General features: G+C 39.1%; 1 protein-coding gene across 3 annotated transcripts in view; it reads right to left on the bottom strand.

The window, feature by feature from the left end:
- Positions 1-10,978, bottom strand: part of taok3a (TAO kinase 3a) — a 63,746-nt gene that overhangs the window by 40,703 nt on the left and 12,065 nt on the right. For all 3 annotated transcript variants that reach the window (XM_020598203.1, XM_020598205.1, XM_020598204.1), the window contains exon 2: positions 3,330-3,452. The gene's annotated coding sequence lies outside the window, so the exon portion shown is untranslated. The remainder of the gene's footprint in view (positions 1-3,329; positions 3,453-10,978) is intronic.

The raw sequence follows: 10,978 nt of genomic DNA, 5'->3' as shown, positions 1-10,978 counted from the left end.
ATTCCCCACTCGCCCCCACTTTGGGACGGTCTTTTATTCCTTCCTTCAAGCTCAGGTCCTCTACCAGAGGCCTGGGAGCTTGAGGGTCCTGCGCAGTATCTTAGCTGTTCCTAGCACTGCACTCTTCTGGACAGAGATCTCAGATGTTGTTCCTGGGATCTGTTGGAGCCACTCTCCCAGTTTGGGGGTCACAGCCCCCAATGTTCCTATTACCACAGGGACCACTTGTGCCTTCACCTTCCACATCTTTTCTAGCTCTTCTTTCAGCCCTTGATATTCCTCAAGCTTCTCGTGCTCCTTCTTCCTGATGTTGCTATCACTTGGGATTGCTATATCCATCACTACGGCCTTCTTCCTCTGGTTGTCCACCACTACTATGTCCGGTTGGTTGGCCATTACCAGTTTGTCAGTTCGTATCTTGGAAGTCCCACAGGATCTTAGCTTAGCTTGGTCATTCTCAACACCTTTGGAGGTGTATCCCATTTTGACTTTGGGACTTCTAGCTTGTACTCGGCACAGACGTTTCTGTACACTATGCCAGCCACTCGGTTATGGCGTTCCATGTATGCCCTGCCTGCTAGCATCTTGCTTGCTGCCATGAATGGATGGATGGATAGCTGGATAGATGGATAGATAGATGGATGGATAGATAGATGGATAGATAGATAGGCACACACACACACACCTATAAGTTATTTAAATACTATCCCATACAGCTGCATACAGTAGCGGATCTTCAACTACCTCCACTTTAGTGTTCAGTTTGAGCACAGACAGGATAAAAATTTATTCATCTACAGTGTTTGTGTTATCTGTTGACAGCTGCTAGATATTGTTAGCTCCAAAACTGAGAGCCGAGATCAGGGTGCGGAGTCGTTTTCAGTCTGTCACTCTTGTCAACGGGATCTCTAGGTCCGCTACAGTCAGCTAAGGTTATCAGTCTTGAATTACCACAGTCAGTAAAATGAGACAATTTAAGCAACTTTTAGCCAAACAAAATAAGATTGTATACAGGTAAATACAGCTCATACCTTCAAGCATGGTGACCTCCCCCTTGCAACAGTCAACACAGTGTGACGTTCCTTCACATTTTCTATATGCATGGCTATGCATGGACAGAGTATAGGTACCATGCATGCATACACAGTGACACAACCTCAGCAGCACAGTAGGTTAATTCAAATGTCAATCTTCCTAACTGAGCTACTAGGATGTGTAGAAAATGCTCAGCATCACAATGTCAAGTTTGAATATTTTTCTGAGCAGCATCAATATTTACAATTTATTGAGGATGTGTGAAGACTGTGGCTTTAGAGTAAAACCCCAATAGGCCTACATACAGTAATGTATTTGATATAGTACAGAGTAAAACTTCCATTACTTTAAGCAGCCGAGTATTACACTGCTACTATGATTCTCATATGAATCCATCAGATGAAGAACCTGTGACAAAAAGTTCACTCTCTTTTGTGAGACTCCGTTTTAAAATCATGCCACGACCTTAACAGGAACACTACACTATGGCGCACTGTCACCAGTCTCACAAGTCTTCCATGTTTCTGAACAGGCAGCTAGTAAAGAACTGGCACACCTTGTTGTGAATACTGCTCACAGGAGATTTTATTCAACCTGACTGAATAAATTACTGGTTGAGGTTGGGTGGAGCTTGGCTGAAAATTACAGGTGGTCACCCATCTAAATATACCAATAAGAATGATGAAAGTGTAAGTTATCCTGCCTTTGATATCTTCAATTACACCTGCAATTAAGTATATTTTGTATACATCAACTCTGCCCTAAAAAAAAGGTCTATTGAGGCAGAAACATTAAGCACCCATATAAATAGACCATGGGTGTGCAGGTCCTTTAAGTTACCCTAAGCCTTCCTGAAGACACCCATAGTCAGTCTGAATTTAACAGGTGCTCTGCCCTCAGGTTTACCAGTCTGCCAGCGAGGGGAAGTCAGACATTTGAAATTAGCCTCATCTTGCTTCGAGCGCTGTCTGTAACCCAGATTGTTCCCCTCTATCACGCCCAATCCCCACAAGCTCTTTTCCCACTCAGGGTGTGAGTCAGCAGTAAGATTTGCCCACAGCACAGAATGTATACTTGGACACACATGCCTGACTTTCCACTGAATCCAATAATTGCTGTTGGCTCTCTGTGCAATGACGACATGTTGACAAAAGGATTTACATTATTGCCCAATTCAAAAAAAAGACTCCAAACCACAGATAACCTCAGACTTCCTTCAAATCACTACAGAGCAAGAAAGCTTTTTGATAAACTGTTTTAAAATAAAACAAAACAAAAATGTGTAGAAAAAGTTGTTTTGAATTATTAAACCAAAAATCTGCATTTTATGACTACTGTACCATCATCCACCACATTCAACTGCAATATTTAAATATGAGTCATTTAACAAGCATAAACGCAATGACTGCAGTCTTTACAAGAAATTAAAGGTGATTTATAGCTGCAATATACACATTTTTACCAAGGTAGTCAGCATCAAATTATAAAAACTGGCCTGGCTTCCACTTTAAAGTATCTTAACTTTTTTTTTTCTTTGGCATGCCGCCAACAAGCAATGAAAGGCAAGTTAATTTATAGGGCACATTTTCATTCACAAAGGCAATTGAAAGTGCTTAACACAATGCACACAAATGGATAAAACATTAAAATAATGCAAATTACATAAAAATATTAGATGCAAATTAAAAGCAACAATTACAGGACAGCACAAAGTAGGAACAGGCAAGTGTAGATGCCTAGTACTTTTAGGATAACTGACCTCAAATGGTTATGCTGCCACACAAAGGGTATCACAAGTGTACACGCACACAAAGACAACTTGACAAGGCCGTGGTATGGGCCAGAGAAACCTGGCCTCCTTCCAAACACAGCTGTAATTCATTGTGACAGAAGGTTGGTTAGCTGTTATGTGCATCGGAGAGCCAGCAGAGTAGTGAGCTTTCATTGTGAAGCAAACGAGACCCAGTTTACAGCCAACCAATGGCTGTCTGGCTGAAACATGAAGAGGATTTTGACATGCACAAACAATACCTTGACTGTACATAGTGAACTGTAGGGTGACCTCAATGAGACAAGTGAGACTTGGTCTGTCAGATGCTCACAACAATCTGCTTCCCAGATAAATTGCCTGTAAAATAGCCTCTCAGACATTTTGCTTAGTTATATAGAGAAAGTTGCGCTAAAAGTTTTAAAAAATGAAGAAGAGATGTGATAGTGAATGATGAGGTGTTTTGACACAGTAAAATAACAAACCAGACAGCATCAAAGAGTCATACAGTATACATATAACCTACCTGTAGAAAATGTGTATAGTGGGTGTCAGACTAGCCCTCCTCCCTCTAGTTCTATCTTTTTCTCCTCCTTTTTAGTCTGTTGACTTCTTGCCGACTTTCCTCATGATTGGAATAAGACTGCACCTGAGGTGAGAGAAAGAAACAAAATATTAGTCAGATTAAATTCATTCATGCAAGTTAAATACATTAGAAAATGGGGCCTGTGGTAATGTGGTCAACTGAAATGATGATTGGATTGATTGATTAGTCAACCAAAAGAACATTAGCAAAAAACGTGATCATCAGTTGGTCATCTAAGTCATGTGCAGATGCTATTTTCAGGTCTTCTGGAAATACCTGTGGGCTTTGAACAAAATAAGCAGTTTAATCTATGTGTTCAGTATTATTCATTATTTTCTGACATTTAAACAGCAAACAATTATAGATAACTGATCCAGAGGGAAATTCTGATAACTTATTAGATTCATTCTTCTATAATCGTTAATTGCAGATCTAAAAATGATTCTTGTATGACAATGTAACAGAATACTTCTATTTATTATTTTTAAAAGTTTAACTTGAGTCTTCTTTTTGACTGAGCCCAACTTCTGCAAACACCTAAATGCCAAAATTAGGTTTGTTTTCCCTTCTTTTATAGTGAGTTTACCAAACAAGAGTATGACTGACAAATCTAGCAGCCTCTGCACTGTAATGTATACATTGTGTATCATGTGCCACCAACTGAGATTTTACAAGAAATTTTCAGGGTTGCTTCACAGTACAAAAGGTTTCTGCTTTGCAGCTCATAAAACATGAGAGGAGTAAGAGGAAGTGATGTTCTTCCAGTACAAACAGAGGTAAAGCTTTAAAATTTCCTCACAATAGCAGATGGTGGAATGACTCAACAGCCAATGAAAATCTCTAATGATTGTCAGTTATTATCCTCTCAGCAACTCCGGGATCCACAGTAATGGTTCAATCAGCTTCAGGAAAGACGATAATGCAACCTCCACAACACAAACTTCAAAGGAAATGTGGTCTCAGTTCTGTCACTGTACTGTCACTAGAAATATCACCAGTATCGGCTGTTAGGCTTTTCAGTCAGGTGGTGGTAACACACTGTGCATATCTTTAAATGATGCAAGGATCAGCTTATTTAGTTTGTGATAAGATGCAGAAACCACAATTGTGTTAGGTGATTTTCTATACCTGCTTGTCACAGCCTGACATCTATCCCAGAATGCACTGGCCAGATGGTATCTCAAACTAAATGTCTTAGAATTTTTAAATAAGGGAAGTGCTTCCCATTTCAAGCTGAACACATACTCTTTCTCCCTCTTTTAAATGAGTTCAAGGACACTACAGAGCACAGTGGACAAATAAGCTTTCACATGCCCACAAGCAAGCACAACACAATATTTTGCTTTCTCCCACACATACACACACAGAATCAGACAGACAGTATACCCACACATACACAACAGATGTGAAAGAGCTGACAGCTACTGAATTGTGTTTCATTATGAAAAGCAGATGGTACCCACATCAAACCACTGAAAACAACCTGACCCTGAACCATGCACACTGTCATTTACAAGACCAGCAGACAATCAAGCCAACTGCTGTCGACAAACTGCCTGACAATCAGGAAGTACAGCAGACCAGACTCTGTGTATAAATGACCCTGTGACCTTTGCTTGGAGTCACTTAATTCCTGTGTGGAATCAAATTGGAACAGCACCTTCTCCTTCTCCTCCACCTCTTCCATTTTATGTTTTTCCACTCTTCTCTATTGTCTTATTAGTTTCACACCTCTCAACCTCATCTCCGTTTTTGATTGTGCCGAACAGCAGGCTGAGCGCTCAAAAGGAGCCGCGTTCAATAATAAAAGAAGGAGAGAATGGAGGGATGAGAGAAGAGATAAAAATTTACTCTGCCCCTTTGGATTGTCCCTGCATGATTTATAACACAAACTGACACTTGCAAGAGCCTCTGGGAAAGTTGTGGCTGTTCTTTTCCTTCTCCTCACTCACTCCAACCTGCCTGGCATTTGTGTCAAACTAACAAGAGAAAGATAAATATAGACAGAGAGAAAAAGTTAGGAACCGTGCACGCATGAGTTTGTGTCTTTTACACATGTCCACCTTCCAAAGGCTCTGAAATGTATTTTAAAGAGATTATATGAATTTACAAATTTCAGGCTGAAACTAATGATCATTTTCATTTTTAATCTGCAAATTATTCAGTGGATTAGGTTTAAAACTTTCCTATTTGAAAAAGTTTATACTTGAGGCTGGCACAGGTGACCCTGAGCCTTCTCTTAGTTAGGCTACTATAGATGTGGAATGCTGGGGGTCTTCCCATGATGCTCTCAGCTTCTCTCCTCTGCTCGACTCTCCCTGTATTTATATGTCACCATTGCATGTCATTAACTTTGTGTCTCCTCTCTCTCTGCCTTTCTGCTGGTATCCCTAGCTCAAGATCTGTTCGTTTCTGATGAGCAGTTACCGGTCACACCAACCTACCCAGTGTTTGCTTATTTGTTGTGTCTTGATGATCTCCTTTTCTCTCTCCTCTGTCCACTCACCCCTATCGGCCGAGGCAGATGGCCGCCCACCAAGAGCTGGGGTCTGTCAGAGGTCTCTTCCATTAAAGGGAGTTCTTCCCTCTCCCCTGTCATCAAGGGCTTGCTCAGGGGGGTTTGTTGGGGATTTCTCCATGTAAAGCGAGATGATTTTTGATGTGAACTGGTGATCTACAAACAAAACTGAACCCTACTGACTACTACTTCAAGTCAATATATTCTGTGAATCTGAACTAATGTACACATTTAAAGGACAACACACAAATGTACTTTTTCTGTCTTTGAGACCTGACTTGCCCAAATTAAATCAATGATAATGAGACTCAGTGCTCACAAATTCAAACACTCGATGATTCCCAGAGTGACTGATGGTGAATAAAGATGGTGGGTTTTTGATGAGTCATGTCGGAGGTAGGTGTTCTTCAAATCCCAATGTGAAATATTGTTTTAAATAAAACTGATACAACCAAATGAGGCGATTTCCACAATACACAAAATGAAAATAAAGATGAAAATAAACTAATCCAGTGAAACTGAAAGAAACTAAACATTATGCCCTGATTATTTTGCCAGGGCGGCATGATGTGGATTTTTATAGCAGTGACTCATTTTCACAAAGTGAAGAATACATACTCTACACTGTAACGCAGGATTTGGAGACTTCGGGGCAGCTCTCATCTCAGGAGCTTAGTGACACTATTAAGACATGCATGCATACAAACACGCAGACCAAAGACTGTTATCTTCTCAGATTAGTTTAAGGCTAATGCCAACATAAATGTAGGTGTTGGTGGATTGAGGGACAAATACAAGACAAATGTGGCCTATCCACCAACTTAAAATCTGTAGTTTATTTGAAGCGATTCCCTTTTGCTGCCTTAACAGCCCAAAACCTCATAGTGGGTACTCCACTTATGTTGTGGAAGTTCAAAAGCAAAATTTATAAATAAAGAAAATGTAAAATTTTAACTTGGCTAAGTAAACTTCAAATTAATAAATGAAAGCCTAAACATATTACTAGCCAGTTTCTTTTAGGAGCCTGCAAGGATGCAGTTACACTATGTGGCTTTCATACAGGAAATAATAATGTGCTACCTGAACAAGTCATCAGGTAAAGTATTACCAGTATGCCTGAAAGGGTAATTAAAAAATAAAAAATAAATAGACGTATGCAAGCACACACACGCACAGCACTGGTCTCTCTCTCTCTCTCTCTCTCACACACACACACACACACACACACACACACACACACACACACTGATCATCCCTCATTCAGTGTGAAGGCTTTTTAGAGCAATCCTGTGAATCCAGAGGGGTCACTGTGTGTGTGTGTGTGTCTGCCCCTCTGGAGCAAAGCCTGAAGTTTTCTCTATTAAAGCCATTCATCCTCTCTGGCAGCTATCAGTGCTAGTGCCTTTTCAGCTGAGTTTCTTTCTATTCAACCTGGTCAATAGTGTGTGTGCTGTCTTGCTCGTTCCAAACACAATCTCAGCTCTGTCCCTAAATACAAAAATACACACACACACACACACACACAAACACACACACACACACACACACACACACACGGAGTGAATAAAACAAGCAAACACACTAAGTGCAGTGTCACAGAGCGCCATCACCAGGCTGATAAATTATTCAACAGTCCCTCGCAGACAATTTTGCACATCAGAGAAAGTGAGGGAGGAGGAGCAGAGGGTTGTTTATGGATATCACTGGTGAGGACTGAGTGTTGAGGATCAACAGGCACTGTTGGGGAGTAATGGACCACGTGTAATTAAACTAGCAGTTTAGCAACATTTTTTCAGTAGTTTTCTGGTAGTTCAACTCCATTCACATTTGCATAGTGATTCAAACACTTATTTATAAAAATAAAAATATTTTGCCATTGTTGTGTAGTTAACTCCTGAAACTACAAACAAGTTTGTGCCATAAAAGGAAAGGAAGTATTTTTAAAATAATTTGTTTATAACAAATATATAATGTTCCTTGCAATTCTGTCCTTGTGAAAAGCTTAGAGGGGAATCCAATAGTCAATGTTAATAAATGTTGTTGAAAGGTGATTTAGAAGTTACCTGGCATACCGCTGTGCACCATAACCACAGACTCAACAGTAACTGTTCCATGTATGCTGCGTTTTTTTTTTTTTTGAAGGGCTTTGAAGTGCTACACAGACCTGTAAGGTGATGCCCAAGAATAACCGCAGATACACAAACTCAAAGATATGTGAACACATAATACACTTTTCATTTTATTTTGCTTTCTGAAAACTGAACTATACAGTATTTCAGGATTATGAATTGTTTGTTTTTTTTAATCTGTGGATGGCTTTTATGTGCAAATACAACAAGTAGCACCACCACCTTTACTACAATATTGAGTATGATCAGCAATACTGAATAAAATGTCTTTAATCAATGTTGAATTTTTTCAATTATACAGATTTCTTGTTGAAAACAACAGAGATAGGAATTGGGGGAAAAAAAGATGCCCGACTACCTAGACAAAGTTATATAAGGATTGAACCTTAATCTCTCTCTCTCTCTCATACATACACACACACACACACACAGGGCTGAAATAGTTTTTTTATGATCCAACATTCTCTGTTACAGACAGAGACAGTGTGTGTGTTTGTGAGCACTTGAAAATGTCAAGGCTCTAGAAATAAAACCAACGATTTGTTTCCTATTCCCTTATGGAGGTGGAAAAATGTAATTATAAGATATAGGTAAAGCAGTTTAACTCAAAACTGTAGCCGTCCTACACATGCGTGTAAAATTTCAAAAGTTTTCAATAATCTTTGACAGAGACATGAATTTTTTTTAAAATTTTGCTCTATGTTAAAGATGGGGATTTTTGTGATCTTTGACCTTTTTCAGCCAAAATCTAAGCACTTCTTGGATTGGTCCCCACCAAAGTCTGTACCAAGTATGCTGATGATCCATCCAGCCACTTGTCTGTCATCCTGCTAACCATCAAACACACAAACACACACAGAACCAAAAACATAACCTCCTTGGTGGAGGTAAAAAAAACATCATTTAGGAACTGGTATTGAAAGCCAAAGTACAGATATTGGTAGTATTTAAGTCTTTTGAATGATACCCAAACCTACAACCATCATTCTACCTAGCGAGCACTTGTTGCTGCACCATCCGTCTTCCATGACTGCAGTAAAACACACAAATGTAGGAGTTTCACATTTATGTAATTTATTTTCTCTCGGACAAACACTTTGGACAAACTCTGTTTTTTGAAAACGCTTGTAGGCCCCGCACAGTACCAGTTCATTATTTTAAATGCAAGACTCCACCAGCACCACCTCCTCAGAGCTGACTCACTGAGCAAACACTGACATGCGCATGTGCTGGATTTTATACAAATTATGTCAGAAAACCAGTCAATTAATCTGAAGCAGTTTGAAGAGACTGTGTATTTGCACCTTAGCTATAATTCCTTTGTTGTTTCCCCACAGGAAAATGTGAAATAAATATAGTAAAAATAAAAGGTATTTCACCTCTGGGCTCACACTAACCTAGATCTTTTCTTTCCGGATTTGAATAAAACTATCCTAGCTTGGCTTTTGTCTCTGTGTCAGTAAGTCTAAGTACAGTATAAGTAAGTGAACAGTTACATTCCTGTTTAAGTGAATAGGCAGAGTTTGTAGGAAAAGTATGACTGCATATGTGTTATTTGCTAAAAATGCATGTCAAAATTAAAATGAGAGAAAGAGACAGAGGTCACAAGGAAAGAGACCCTGAAGCCAACAAGACTTTCATTCAGAATTTTACCAATTACATAGGCTAACGTTAGCTTCCTGCTAAGTGGGACATATATTTGTCCCATTTGATCAAAATGAAATTTTAACAGCAAGTGTGGACTTTAGCCGTATGAAAAGGTGACTAACTAATTTAATGACAGGAAATACAGTACAATTACACTGCACAATGTTATTTTAATTTTGCTTGGAACCAAGCAGGTCCCTACCCATTTCCAGCTGAGAAATGTCAACATCCAATCACCAACTACAGCTCATACAATCCATAAAGCTGGCCCAAGGTCACTAGGTTAAGAGTCTGTCTACAGCTCAGGTTCAGGACACACACTTTCAATACATTTGCAATACTTGCACTGCTGTTGAAAAATGGTTTAAGTGTCAACTGTCACAAAGAGATACACAGGTAAAACAAATCCTAATAACTAGTTATAAATACAGTATGCACCAACATTAAGGCATAGGTGATCAGAAAAATCTAGTATTTCAACAAGGACAAAACTGAAACTTGATGCACTGCAGTTTTAATACCATAAGAACACTACAGGGAAAAGAAAAAAAAAAAAATCTAAAAATGAAACAATGAGTAATTGTTCAGCTTTTAGACTCTTTACCCACTGGGCCATTTCCCCTGCTCTTGCATGCTTACACTATAGCAGCATCATCAAAAACAGCACAGTCACATGAACAAAGCAAATTATCCTCCCAGCGGGCAGCAGTATGATTTGATGAACATTCCATCAAAATAAAAGGTGTTTACAAGAATTTAAATTTGTGGCTGTCAGATTTACACTAAATATGCCAAACGTGGTGTTATACTTGATTTCACAACATTAGTGAATTTTTTAATATGAACAAAGACAATTATTAGGACACATTACGATGGAACTTTCACCGAGCAGGATAGGACTAGGATAAGACTGCTATAGAAAGGCTTGGATACAAAAGCTGGTGGACAGATAAATGTCAGGGATTGCTCTTTTCTGTACTGTATATTAACATTACAAACAACACAAACACAAAAGTTTCCATTTCACATAACTCAATGATAAAACAGTGACCACAATCTCTACAACAAACAATTTCCTTTAAAACTGTTCCTGGTTTAAATATTGTCATTTTGGTGGAAAATGTGATAGTGATGGCAGCTCTCAGTTTTTGGAGCTTTTGTCACTCTTCCAACTATAAATTTGTCATTAAACAATGTCTATTACTGTCTTTGCTCACACCCACTGCCTGTGCTTTATCACTTTTACAACTAGCAGGATTCAACCCCTACTGTCAGATTACAATTCATGATTTCCA

Source organism: Monopterus albus, unplaced genomic scaffold, assembly GCF_001952655.1.
Source record: "Monopterus albus unplaced genomic scaffold, M_albus_1.0 scaffold37.1, whole genome shotgun sequence".
Taxonomy (NCBI): Eukaryota; Metazoa; Chordata; class Actinopteri; order Synbranchiformes; family Synbranchidae; genus Monopterus; species Monopterus albus.
Note: the sequence above shows the minus strand (reverse complement) of the source record. Positions and strands in the feature narration are given on the sequence as shown.